The sequence below is a fragment of the Halichoerus grypus genome, chromosome 11 (assembly GCF_964656455.1).
Source record: "Halichoerus grypus chromosome 11, mHalGry1.hap1.1, whole genome shotgun sequence".
Classification (NCBI taxonomy): Eukaryota; Metazoa; Chordata; class Mammalia; order Carnivora; family Phocidae; genus Halichoerus; species Halichoerus grypus.
The window spans coordinates 35062741-35077654 of NC_135722.1; the positions used below are offsets into that span (position 1 = coordinate 35062741).

A 14914-nucleotide genomic window follows, 5' to 3' on the forward strand; every position below is an offset into this window, starting at 1 on the left:
GCATTCTGGATGCAAATTATGTGCCACCAGTACTTGGGAGAGATTTGGAAGGCAGAATGAAGAAATGACCATTCCCCCACCCCCCCACCCCCCCCACCCCCCCGTTGGCTGTTGTTGTTGGTGATGTAGAAACAGGAGACTTTCCTGCAGCTGCACTCGTGTCCTTGTCCCACTACTCCGGTATAAACACCAAGTGACTTCCCAGTCTCACTTGCTAATATCTGGATCACAGCTTCAGCTGCTTTTTCTCCAGTGTGAGAGGCAGTTGTCCCAGCACGTACGTGGTGGTGGCTGCTTCAGAGACAGGAGCTCCCCTTGTGGATCAGCTCTGTATTATTCTGGAAACCAGTCCAGAAAGTCTGGCCCAGAAACCGTTCTTTCATCCCTTCCAACAATTGTGTAAGTCCCTAATATCTTGTATTAAATGCCTTTCTGCTTACAATACTTTTCATGTTTCCTGCATGCAACCCTACTGATTCACCTACATTTTTCACTGTACCACGACTATAAGTATATACCTGTCTTGTATAACAAAAATATTTAAAATCTCATTCCATGCCTCTCCAAGACAAACTTCTCATTTAAGTTGGTCTCTTTACCAGAGACCATATCAGAAATGCCCTTTGTTCGTTCTTCTATGTATGCATTTGCATGGTCTGTGTCTTGCTTTGGTCTGTTTGAGCTGAAAGAAACCAAGGCACGTCGTGTGGCAGCAAAGTGTTCTAACATTCCTGCCACATAGGGAAACTGTAGCGTTCAATCCGACGGGACAACGACAGAGTGAGATGGGGTGGTAGGAAATCCCGAGCCCATAAAAAGTTGAGGTGGAAAGAGACTTTTCAGAAGTCTTGAGCTTATCCTTGAGCAGATAAAAACAAGAGCAAGGATGATTCAGAAGCATGTGCTTGTATATTCTGATCTGTACGTATGATTTCATTATTCTTCTTCTCCCAACAGAACTCTGAATTTTGACAGTGCACCCGGGAAATGAAAATCATCGATGTCTGTTTGGCTTTGATTCATTTCCCCTCTTCCTTCTGATAGAAGAAAGTTAACATGAGATAGTATTATTTTGTGTCCTTCTTAAGTTTTTTTTTTTTTTAAAGGTAAATGCATATGGGGAAAATCTGGTCCACCAGGAAGTAAATCAAATGTGTAAAAAGGGAGTTTCTGACCCTTCAGCTTTTTAGCCATCCCAGGCAATCCGTCTGTCCAGAGATAACCACCGCTACCAGTTTGGATAAAACCTTTGTGACCTCTTTTGATGCAATTACATACTATTTTTTTTTATGTGAACTTACTGTACATACTGCTCGCTACCTTGTATTTTCTCTTAACAATATATCATAGACATATTTCCATGTCAGTATCAATTATACTTCTTTCTTTTAAAAGGCTGCATGTGGCCCACTTTACGTGGTTTAACTCTTATCCTATTAATTAACCTTGAGATTGTTTCCTCATTTTGATTTAATGAAAACATGGAGGCAATGTGTATCTTAGTGTAGTTTGACTTCACTTGATTGAAAAAAAACTCCTAAAATGTAGGTTTCATGTGTTATCTACCAAGAAAAATGTTAAGAACTACTTAATTTATATATTATGAGGCCTGAGGATAAATTAATATTTTTGTCTATAGTTTGATATAAAATCTGGGTAGGCAAAAAAGTGATGAGTTAGTATATTAAACGTAAAGATCTTGAACCTTTTTCCTGCAGTAGACTGAAAATAAATTCACCAAACAAAAGATCTCATTAACCACTTATGTTCATAGATGAAATTAAGAAGATTCATATATTTAAAATACAGAACGTATCCCACCCCCTAAAAGGAAATTGAACAAAGTCAAAAGCCAAGACTATTCTAAAAAATTTATCAGTAAATATTATCAGTGATTAAGTAAAAGATTAAAAATGTAATTTGGCATAGACATTTCAGTTATCAGAGAAAGTAATATGTCTGAAATAAATTCTAGTTATATTTTGTATGAAGTGTATCCCAAGAAGAGGTTGAAAATAAGAGTTTAAGGTGAAATTGATGGTACAGATCATGCTAGGAAATCACTTATTCTTTAAAGTCCTAAACCCTTAATCCCAAGACTCTAAAGAGAACTCTAATCCCCAACCCCGTCAACATTGGCCTCAGAATGCAATCAGCAGGGGGAAAAACAAATCGTCTTTATAACAAATCAGACTTCCATAGAATCTCAAAGCTCAAAGGGACTTCAAAGGCCACCTAACCTGTTGACCTTGGAATTCCCTTTTCTGCCCCCCAACAAAGGATTACTAGCTTATGTTGCAGGCCATTCCTTACCTACCACAGAAATTGGTTCTATTTTCAGATACTCTGTTTTTAAAATCTTGGATTTAGGTCCTCCTGTAAGCTTTTGGTTTTGAATCAACTTTGGAGCCCCTCCTTCACACCAACAGCCTTGTAGATAACTGAAAGATAGTAATGACCTGCATCCTGACATTCTCTTAAGGGTAAACATCTTGCCAATGGAAACTATTCTGAACCCATCAAATCAATTACACTTTCCAGAAGCCTCTGATTTTTATCATTGATCATTAATTTTATCGATCTACTAGTATTGATTGAGAGCATCCCACATGTCAAGTATGACACTCTTACTCTCTGGGAATACAATAGTAAGAAAAGCGAACACTCCTCTGTCTTCATGAAGCTTACATGAGAGTTAGTGCAAAAAAAGACACTGATCGATGTATCTGCCATAAATCATGTCCAGTTACAGAGGGTAGTGCCACAAAGGAGAAGTATTCAGCTTTGTAAGAGCACACAGTAGAGAGCCTTGACCTAGACCTCGGTGATCAGGTGGGCTTCCTGGAGAAAGTGATGTTTGAGTTCTGATCCTAAGAACACTTAGACACATAGGTGGAGACGCAGGAGAGTAGTTTTCCTGACTGAAAGAAGACTTGTACCAGATCTTTAGGAGGAAGGAGCATAATCTAAGGAAAGTGGTATAGCAAATGCATAGAAAATGACTGGAAAGAATGGTGTGGTTAAGGTTTGTTTGGGTGTTTAGGAGCCATGGAAAGTTATTGAAAGGTTTTAAGAACAGGAATGAAATAACCAAATTTGCATTTATAAAATATGGCTCTGATCCCACGAGAGAAAAGAGATCTGAGGATAGCAGGAAGGAAGAAAAGTCAACTATTGGCAGGCTATTTTAATGGTCTGATAGCAAAGGCTAGAGGATGAAGGAGATAGAATGGCTGGTGAGAAATAGATGCACTTGAGATATTTAACAGAGAACTGTTCAGAATGCCAAATGAACCAGTAACAATTTTTAGAAGTTTTTGCTAATACAAAAGTTTAAAACAAAGTTATGAAGCAGTTTAATTTTAATTTCCTATTATTTTGGAGGATTAAAAACTTGAATACTGAATATACAAAGATGATATGAAAATTAAACTGTAGTTTTTTAAAAGTCCACAAAGTACAACAAAAGAAACATTTCAATGCATTTCTTCTTTCCTAATTTGGACACGTCAGAAAGTGTATCTGCAGATTTTAATTTAATGTTTCATCTTCTTGAAAGAATCTTAGAGGAAGAATAAAAGGAAAACAACAAGGAATTTAGAGGTGGATAAGTCCTTATATTTTTAAAAAAGGTATTATCATGAAACATATAAAATAGAAGAACAGCAAAAAGTAAAACATTTTAAATATAATCTTCTTTCTTTGTAAAGACTGTGAGTGATAAAAAGTAGAGCTGGAGAGTATTTCTTCCTTTCATGAGCTGGTCAGGGTGGTTCTTTTATCATAAAAGTAATACATTGGAGGTTTAAATTTGAAGCTACTGAAGAAGCTACTGAAGAATCCCAAACAATGGTGTCAACAATACCCTCATTATAAATCCTGGAAATCAGTAAAATTGAAATTGCCTATTTCAAATGCAGACATTGTTTTTTTTTTTTAAAGATTGGTCACCTAGCACCATCTTCTGGCTACAGGATGATTTTTGTTTTCCGGCTCCCTTCTAACAGTTACTGTGTAAATATTGTGATTGTGGCGCCACCTGCTGGATTTTTTTGTCTAAAAACAAACGTAACCCTGAAGAGTTGCTGAGACATTAAATAATTACCTGCAAGGGCATGACTTCTACTCATCCTAGAAAAGAATGATACTTGCAAATAACTAGACCTCCTGATTCTAAGAATTATTATAAACTACCCACACATAATATTCTAATATTCTAAACAATATGGACAAAGAGATTATATATCCCTTTGGTAACTCATTCTCTAGTTCCTCTTTTGCTGTCCCCATACAACCTTTAGACCCATGCAAAATTACCCACCTATTAGTTAAGAGGAAAATAAAATAATACTTGAGCACACCTGAATACATTACTCCTTAAATTTTATAACTCTAAGAAATAGTATTAGGCCCATTAGCCCCACTGGAAAACAGAGATGTAGTTTAGCCTCATCTAAAAGATCTTATATCAAAATGAAACACAGAGAGTTTTGAACCAAGACCTGTTTACACTGAAGCCTCTGTTTTTCTCTACCCCACCTGTTTTCACTGCTACTTAACGAGGTTCAGGTAAATGTAGACTGTCTATAAATATGATATTTAAAGCCTATTTAAAGGTTTTCTAATCTCCCTTAACATGTTTCCTTGTCAGAACTTTACAGCTTTCAGTCAAGATCACTTTATATCCTTTTATTAACTTTTCCACAGGCTGAATAACACACATTCTATTTGTCACCATGGGCTTCTTTCTGCCTGGGTATCTCTTAAAACCAATCATGAATTCAAATCTTCCATATTGGTATTTGGACAGAAAAGTCCAAAGAAAGAAATAATAATTTGTCACTTTTTCTAAAGTGTTGATTAGATTCAACCTAAAAATAAGAATGCTAAAATTTCTGAGTTAAAAAAAACAGATGCTCTGTTACTTTGCTAACACTAGCCATGTATTTAACCTGAGCTTTTTAGTTATGCATTTCAAATGTTCTCTTAACTGGTAACATATGCCAATCGGAGTCCTCCCCAAAAGCTGAGAATGAGGACTTTCTCCCAGGTTGTGGGTCAAATTGTAAAGGATGGTAGAGGTCCCTATTACCTGCAGAAAAACCCATTTGCAGCAAGACAAAAGCCAATCTACAGAGGGATGCAATGCTAATAGAAATGAATAATTATTCGACTGAAGGAAATCTCCTCCTGTATTTCTCAGTCATGTAAACTGAAAAAGAATCCCTTTCACTTTGTTTCTGTTCTTGCAACTAAAGAAATACTAAATAATACAATATTCCGGACATACTTATTGACTTAATAAATGTTGAATGGAATGACCTTCTTTAGTTCTAAGTCCTCTGAGCTTCCTTTTTTAAAAATTCAACTATAGGGGCACCTGAGTGGCTAAGTGTTTGAGCATCCAACTCTTGATTTTGGCTCAGGTCGTGATCTCAGGGTCATGAGATGGAGCCCAGCGTGGGGCTCCACACCGAACACGGAGCCTGCTTAAGATTCTCTCTCTCCCTCTCCCTCTGCTCCCACACTCACACTCACATATTCTCTAAAAAAATAAATAATAATAATAAATAAATAAATTCAATTCTAAAATAAAGGGATTCGTATATACTTAACTTTCCTCCCAAAGTTATTGGAGGTCAAATAAAATGAACACCACGTGAAATGTAAAGAGTTCCAATTGAAAAACTTAGAAACTTATTATAAATGTGCTATGTAAGTATAAACCTGCCATATTGTTGAAGAAATCAATCCATGTGCCCAGAATAGTGCTTCTTAAACATGGTATATGTTCAATAAAGTTTAATCTGCTCATTATGTCCGTTCTAACACGTGAAGATAGGCATGGGGAGCTTTCCAAGGGACTTATTATTCAATATAGCACTGTCACTCAATGTTATGATAAAGTAAGTTGATTAAGTTAGTGTATCAGTATGATTGATGATCACTGACATCTGTATTTGTCATACAATAGGCACTTAAGAGAAAATGTTTTATAAGAAACAACATTGCATTTACATTTTTTTCTCTTTTGTAGAAAAGTAAAGTCATTGTGTCTGTCAATACAAAGTCAGGATCATTTCCCACACTGATTTTTCAGTTCCTGCTACCTGGAAGACACTGGAAGACATCGTCTATGAAATACTGATTCAACTCTTAATGTTCCTGTGATTGTATAAAGAATTACAAGAGCAATTCATATTTATTCCTATGACGTTAAGTACCCAAGGCAGTTTTGGTAGACTAATTAAAGATCTAAGATAAGATGGAATTAGACATCTTAAAAGAACTATGTCTTCAGTAAAGATGAGCATAACTTAAATAAGATTACATTTCTCTTGCTTAACAAATAGGTCTGTGTTCTGTTTGAATCTCTAATTCTATACTATGTATTTTCATGTGTTCTCAAAATAGCAACTTAGTCTAGAAAATTGTATGATAACCAAAACTAGAGAATATATGAAGAAGACATTTATTATCTCTGTGACCTGAATAGTTATCTCCTCTTACACAGGATGACAGTGTTAGCATACTCATCTTTCCATCCAACTTTCCCCATCATTTGAAATTTTAAGACTTTTTAAATACTGTAAGAGGAGCTCTCTTTATCACTACAACTTAACTCTTAATTAATCTTTGCTCTAAAAAAAAAAATTGCTTGTGCTTTTTCCCAATAAGTATAACCTAAATAAACCAAAGACTGCAAAAAGAAAAAAAGAATTGAGTAAGAAGAGTCTTCAAATGAGTCTTTTCTTTTTTGTCCCTATAAATTCAAATAAAACAGTGTGAACATAGAGGAAATGGACAGTAATGAGGAGCTATGACTTCCTATAACAAATCATGAGTCTTGAACAACACTGACCCCCACATTGAGTTACCTTCAATAGACAATTCCTAGAAATGCATTTATCTAATAAAGATGCATCCAGTATAGCCATTTAAGTCATGCCCTATTAAGATTAAAAGTTAAGTACCCAACATTAAAAAGTCTGACTATGAATCATTCATTTCGTCTTTGCCTTGATAACTGCCTAAAAGTTAGTATTAGATTCTTAAATTCAGGGTTGCTTTTCCCAATAGAGAGTTAACTGCCAATCCAGCTAAATAATCCACTAATAGGTCATCTTTAGATTCATAACATTTCCAGGAGGAAACATGAAAATATCAGCACTTTTGGAAGATTTCTCCAGAGAGAAATTAGGCCACAAGGGGTTTTTCTTCCCCTTCCTTAAAAACCCCCCTTAGTAGGGAAAAGATCCTTTAAATTTTGCTGTGCAAGTTGATCACCATTAGCATGACAAGTCTTTTTTGTGTTGATGCAGCATTTGGAAAACACTGAAGATCAGCCTATTCTTGTGTGTTAAGATCTGCCTTTCAGGGTGATGGAGGCAAGGAGGAAGGATCCTATGACCTAGACTTCCATAAATCAGAGCATAGATAAGAAGCCACGAAGAGGGGCGCCTGGGTGGCTCAGTCGTTAAGCGTCTGCCTTCGGTTCAGGTCACGATCCCAGGGTCCTGGGATAGAGCCCCACATCCGGCTCCCTGCTCTGCGGGAAGCCTGCTTCTCCCTCTCCAACTCCCCCTGCTTGTGTTCCCTCTCTCGCTGTCTCTCTCTGTGTCAAATAAATAAATAAATTCTTTAAAAAAAAAAAAAGAAGAAGCCACAAAGAGCAGGCTCCTACATTGTTCTCTAGGCTGGCTGAATGTAATGAAAGGCAAGTCTGCTCATAGACTTGAGGGATGAGAAAATGTTTTACACTCTGTTAAATTAATTAAATAAACAAGGAGGCCATTAGACTGAGGGGGCTCTAATGCCATAGTGACCTACCTAAGCAACCCAAAATCTAACCCTGTAAATGCCTCAAATTTACAAAGTCAAGACTCTAAGGACAACCAATCACAAACCAATATAACCATTCAAATAATTTCCTTTCTTTGCTTCTGCATTTTCTCTATAAAAAGTCTTTCCCCTTACTCCTGCTCCTGAAAGCTGGCATCCCACTAACCCCTTCCTAACCACTGTCTCATTTGAATTGATTCTTGCTCAAATGAACTTTTAAAAATTTCAATATGCCTCAGTTTATCTTTTAACAGCACCATTCTTTGGAGGGAGAGAGAGGGTGTGTCTGATGATCTAATAGTAAGACTGGGTTCTTTCTAATAAGAAATTGTGATTACAGTCTTTTTCAAATATTTTGAATTATAATAAAGGATAAAAAGATAAAATATTTCAAATAAGAGAAAGAGACATTTTAGGAGGGCAAGTAAACCCCAGTTTTTTTGTTTTTGTTTTGGTCAACTTAACTATTCAAACTTTTAGAGATGTAGCAATAATAGCCAAACGTGTACTTGTAGTATTTAATTTGTTAATTTTCTTACACACCCATATTTTAAACCACATTATATAAACAATATGTTCGTTTAAAAATATTGTTTATTTCCATACCCACATTTCATTAAACAGTTTTATTCAACCTATTGACATGCATTTTGAATGGCCCTGGCTTAATTGTTGCCAGAGCCACTTTTTGAGCTGTTTTCAAAGACATTAATTTTCATTCCCATCTCAATGCCTCAAAAATACACCCCTTTCTAAATTCTAGTTTGGTCCTGTTACATTGTTACTGGAAATTTACCCAAAGTCTAAGGTCACCTTGATAACTGGCATTCGTTAAGGCCATTCCCAACTAATACATTTTTCTGAAAAACTTTTTTTTCAAACTCAATTGAAAAAGAGCTCTAAAATACAGAGACTTCATAAGGGTTCTGGTAGAAAGTGACTTACTCTTTTCTGAGGAATACTTTTGAGAAAAAGACCTGGCTTTATATGGGGGCAGTCATGATAGGTGCAGAGTTAGCCAAGGGAAGGAGGTTGAAAGGCAGATCAGATGCAAAACAACTTAGGGGAAAGTTTAATTGAGGGTTAATTGCAGGGTTCATGGCGCATGACATGGAGGTGTTGTGCTATAAAGAAGAACAAAAAATGCTCTTGACAGGATGGAATAAGTTGAATCTAAAAACATGTAACTTGCTATATAGACAAATTTAAAGTCTATAACCTAGATTTCACAATATAATTGCCCAAGCACAGAAAAAAGAAAATCTGTTAAAAACTCATACATGGCAGTGATAGACAGACAGGTAGATAGATAATTTCTCACAAACTTTGGAGGGTAGATTCAAGACCACTTATGCAACTTGCAGGTCATAGTGTCAAATAAAAATGCAGAGCTACTTAAAAATTAAGAGGTTTAAGACAGCAAGAACAGAGCATTAATCTTTCTAAGCATGACTCCCTATGTATCTGCACAGACCCTACGACCATGAAGTTGGACCTGCACTGGTATTCTTTTAAAGGGGACCCATTCACAAAAGACTCATATCTGCCTGCTCAGTACAAAAACTTCAGCACAAGGCACAGATCTTTGGAACAAAAGAGGGACTCGGTGGATACAGATATCAGTTGAATGAAAGAATGGTCCAAAAGAAAGAGTAGTGAATCTGTCCACATCCTACTTACTAAACAGATAAATAGCATTTTATCGTGGAAAGGGAACAGACTTTAACCATAAGAAATATTTTCAGTGTTTAAGGACTCTTAGGACTTGAAAAGAATTTGCTCCCTCAAACTCTATTAAAAAAAAAAAAAAGTCACAGGGAAACCCTAAATACAAAAATTAGTCACACATGTCCCATTTACTTTGTAAAATAGTTTCAGATCAAAAGATAAATGGTTGCATTGAAATCAAAGTAAATAATTAAAGTTTCTCAATGCCCAAAAATAGATTCCATGACCCTTTGGAAACCCAGAAAATGAACAAAACAGAGAATCTGTCAGTAATGGTACAAAATAAACCAATGTTGATATTCCATTTGCATTTCTGCATAAGTTGTTTCATTTGTGGGGAAAAGCCTGTAAGTTAATTTTTTGAGAACTTTCACTGTTTTTGTACAAATTTACAAAATAAAATCTAATTATGGAAACATCAAACAAACAGGATGAGCTATTTTTTCCTAAGATGTAAATGAAATATTTAAATTTATTTAAATAAATAAATTCTGTTGCTAAATATCCAAGTTTTAAAATACTGGGGATGGCAGAAGAAAAGCTGAAGAGACGTGAACCTCAAATGTTTTCATTTGCAAAAAATGAAAGAAAATACTTAATATTTAAACTAAGGAAAAATGTGTGACTATTCATATTCACAAATCCTATCTTATTTATCTACCCAGGTCTATTAGCACCATGCTGCTTTAACTGATCTCATCAGTGGATATCTATTTATCAAATACCCAGAGAAAGAGAATAAAAACACCAGCTACATTATGGGAACACTCTAACAGCTAATCTGACTTGCATTATGAAACAGACATTTAAGACCTAAAAAATCAGCACACATTCCTTAGACAGAAAATGAGAAAAATAATTGGATGTGAAAAAAACTGTGATTTAAATAATGATCTCCAGAGTTGTCAATGTAGTTTAATGACCTAACAAGGTCATGCTTAAAGTAATATAAAATAATACTTATTCAGAAATAACAGCTATCTTTAATCCAGAAGCCTCTCCATATGAGAGAGATTACAGATGGCACCTGAAAAGAGGGTCCCAGAAGCAAGTAAATTGGAGAGACACCGTATAATATATACCCTTCTAGAAGTTCATAATCACTTTTGCATATTATAGGTTCTGAGTTGTCTGACAATAAAGATAGGTGTTTAACTTTGTTTAACCTAGAATGTCCCAAACTTATTTGAACTTGGTACCCTTTTTTTTTTTTTTTTTTTTACATAAAGGGAAAGGGTGGTTGGTTTACTCGTTGTGTTTTTCACATAAAATTATAAACATTTTGGAATGCCAGTAGTTCCTGGGGTTTACTTTGAGAAATATAGCTCTATACCAATCAAATATGACACACGTGAATATTGACTATGCTTGCATTTAGTATTCTGGAGTTTTCATAATTTATTTTATAGTTAAATTTTATCCATTTTTGCAAAGACAATGTTTATGCAAATGTACTATCCAGACTTGGGAAGTTAATGTTCTTGCCCCTTCACTCCTGGTCATATCACACTCTGAGCTCTGTGCCAGGTGCAGGACATTGTCTGACTATAGGGTAATACGGGTTGTCAACCTGGATAGTGGGGAGATCTGAAACCATCCTCGAGCACGTCTAAATGAAGGGCCGCGGGTGATTTGGGGCATGATGGTTGCTGTTGTCTTCCTAAACCTGCTCTTCTGTATTCTACCTTGTAAAGCCAGGGCTGGGACTTTGTAACATTTTATTTCTCTTTAGAAATAAAAAGTTGGAAATTTAGCCAGCTCAAGTCCTGGCAGGTTTAGCCAATGGCAGGGATGGGGGTGGTGAGGGTGCTGGAGGAAGCCTGGAAGGTGAGTGGAGTGGAGAAGGATCTTACTCGTGCCTGTTTCCTTGCTCTCAGTGTCACTCTGGAAGTAACACGTCGTCACCTGGTGGTAGCATTTGTCTCCAGCAGCAGCTGTTCTCAGTTCCTATTTTTCCTACACACCCAGAATTGGTTTTATTGCTCGTCCTTAATCCTACAGCACCTGCCAGACAGCGCCCCCTCCTACAAGATCCCTGATCCCCAGCTCTGAGCAGTTCAGCCTGGCAATATTCCCCTCCTCAGAGAGCGATTTCCTAACTTGTGGGGTCCCTGCTCCAAGCCTGTAGATTCTGACAATCTCAGCCTCTTCCCCAACCTTATCATCAGATAGAGGAGAATTAGTTTCTTTTGTGAGGCCCATGAGGACACAGCTAGAACTCGTGGGTTGAAGTAACAGGTTCCAATAATTAGAGACGCCAAAAAAACCTGAATGGATTGCACTGAATTTCCTATCCATTAATTTAATCAAAAGAAGGATGTGCCACAAAATTAACATACTGATAGGACTTAAAGTATCAGATGGAAGATTGGACTGGATGAGATTCAAGGTTCTTTCCGTTTGGGTGATTCTATAGTAAAATGTAACTACAACTACGATTATTGAGTAATTCCTCATTTAGCAAGGAATTAACTCCCCAATTCCTTACGTCTATTATTCTTAATGCTCATACACAACCCTATTGTTGGAGGTCACAGAAAGGATGCGACTGCAGCTGACCTAAGAGCTGGACCCTGAAAATGTCAGAGGCTTCTCACCCCCTCCCTTGTCCTTGGAATGTACGTTCTGCCTACTATTTCCCCAGTGGGAGCCATCTTCAAGGACACAGCTTGATAGAGTAAGGTGTTGTCGAGATCACATGGACTTAACAGGTAACTAAACCCAGGTAAGGCCTCTATATAAACTTCTAAGATTCAAGTGGGCAGGTGCAGAGATCTACTCATCTTTTGAATGCCCAAGACAAGCCTCATATATAAGTTTTCTTGCATATTAAACCTGCCATCTACCAAGTTGGAGTGGCCTGCCTCTTTCTTCTGTCTCTCCTTGCCCCCATGAACAGGGGGCAGTTTCAGATTTCACCTGGGAAATTCCCGAGTTTTTGAACCAATTACCTATGTTGTTAGATATTATCATTCCCATTTTATAAACATAGAAAGGAGAATGGAAGCTGATGTAAGGTCATTAATAGGCCAGGATCACAAAGTTTTCAAGTGAAGGCAGTGAAGGCAGAATGTGGACGCTTTGTGAGTCCCACCACCTGCTTCCTAATAAGCCTCAGACATAACACTGAAACACTGTGTTAGAGCAGTCTCACGGTGCCTGAATCCAGCTAATCATTGTTTTTTTTTCAACATCCGCCCTGGTGGATTGCTTTGTTTGTCTGTTTTGCAGATGGAGGAGGAAAGGCAATGAGAAGTGATGAATGAAGAGTGATAACAATTTGATAATAGTTCCTTATTCATCAAACCCACAAGCCCTACCCCCTACCACGTGGACATGCTTGCTACCTCCATCAGGACTGTTCCGTCTTTAGCTACCAGATAAACTCCTGTACATCCTTTGACGTACAGCCCAGACACTTCCAGATGCACTTTCAGGTTCTGTTCTTAAGCTAAAGCACCTGCTTTAGAGGTATTACACAAACTAGGGGTGGTAACAGGTGAATCCACCCGTGGAAGCATCATTCCGGGAAGGCAAAGGTAGATGAGAAAATCAGAAGAATGGAACGAATATCAGCGGCCAATTTGACTACTCCACTGGTAAGGATTCTGGCATTACCTTGAAGCTTCATCTTTAGACAGAATTAGAGGCTCCTGCATTTCTGCACAACATGTGTCCTATTACTACTCCCAACACACTGTTTTATTATTTTATTGTTGCTTTTTTATCTGACTTTCCTTGAGGGCAGTAATTCAGTTTATTCATCTTTGTATTCCCAGGACCTAGCAAGATATATAATAGTAAGTATCCAAAACATATGCTCTTGAGGCAACATGGGAGAGTGGAGAAAGCACAGGATTTCAATTCAGTTCCTGGGTTGTGATCATGAGCAAGATTACATAATTTTTCTAAGTTGTGTTCTTCCCAGAGAGAAGAGTTTCAGGAAGGAAGTGGTCAATGGTTTCAAGCACCAGCGGTGGGCAACATTATTTAATTTTCCTAAGCCTAGCTCTTCCAAAAGAACTCACTGCAGTTCCTAACACTATGCAAAAGTCACATGGTAAAAAGTGTCCATTGAATTTAGTAGGAAGATCACCAGTGACCACGTTGAAACAAGTACCAATGGGGGTAGTAAGCATTGAAGCAGATTGCAGTGAGCCAAATACTGCACTGGATATAAGGAAGAGGACATGGGCTTTTAATTATTAACTGTAAATACAGGGGATGGGGAAGAGTTAAAATTAGGTGTTCAAAGGGCTTTTGGTTATTAGTTTAATTAGGGGATGATTTGAACACACTGTATTTAATTGTTTAAAGAAAACAGAGAATATAGAGAGGTTAACAAGGGGAGGGAATAATCTGGAGCAAGATCTCTGAGGAGTCTTCTAGGAGGAAAACGACATGGGAACAAAAATGAACAGATTTATTCCAGACAAAAAGAGGGGCAACAACTTTTTCAATTTAACAGGATCACAGGGAAAAGGATAATGTGGATACAAACAAGGCAATAGACTTGGAGGTGGTAAGGAAGTGAGGTAGCTCCAGTCTGGGCTTCTGGAAGCAATTGGTGGTAGAGCACAGAGATCAAAGAGCATAGGCCCTGGAAACAGACTTTGTGGATTTAAGTCCCAGAATACCTTCTAATTGTGTAACCTCGGGCAAGATATTTAACATACTAATGCCTGATTTTCCCGACGATAATAACCATGCTCTTACTCTCCGGGGTTGTTGTAAGGAGTTCATGACTTCATATACACACATGCAGCGAACAGTGCGGAGCATAAGCTCGCCTGAAGTGTGAGCCATCCTCAGTGTGTGAAGTAAGAGCTGTGGGCTCAGAGATTTCAACAGAGGAGACAGTTTGAAGGGAGCGCTGCAGACTACAAAAAAGAAAGAGCTAGGCAAACATAGAAGAGGTGGGAAGCAATGGTGAAGACCCGGTTTAAGTTGGAGATCATGTACAACATGTCATTGGGGCAGTTCCCCAAACCCCCTTCCCCAGCCCAGGTCTTGACAGGGAGAAGGCAGAGAGATAGATGGATCCAACCGACAGCGGTGATGGAAGAACAATGAGGGGATGGAACTGAGAACCCTGAACGACAGGCTGAAGTGAAGGGCCGCGGAACCACGCGAGAAGTCTTAATAAGTGAAGAGGGCTCCACTGAAAGAGAGCAGAGACGATGGAAACGATGGAAATGTATTCTGTAGTTGCTGGAGCCAGAGTGCTGCTAGAATTGTAGCAACCCGCCAGCCCTAATGCTACAGTTGCGCTCAGGACCGCAAGAACTTGACCCTCCCCGCACGGGATTGGAAGACTGCTAAGGGAAAGGGCGGGGCCCAAGGG

The 14914-nt window shown here is 37.8% G+C and overlaps 1 pseudogene across 1 annotated transcript in view; it reads right to left on the bottom strand.

The window, feature by feature from the left end:
- The window catches only part of LOC118551433 (ribonucleoside-diphosphate reductase subunit M2 pseudogene), a 258417-nt pseudogene that overhangs the window by 222035 nt on the left and 21468 nt on the right, over nucleotides 1-14914 (bottom strand). The window lies entirely within an intron of this gene.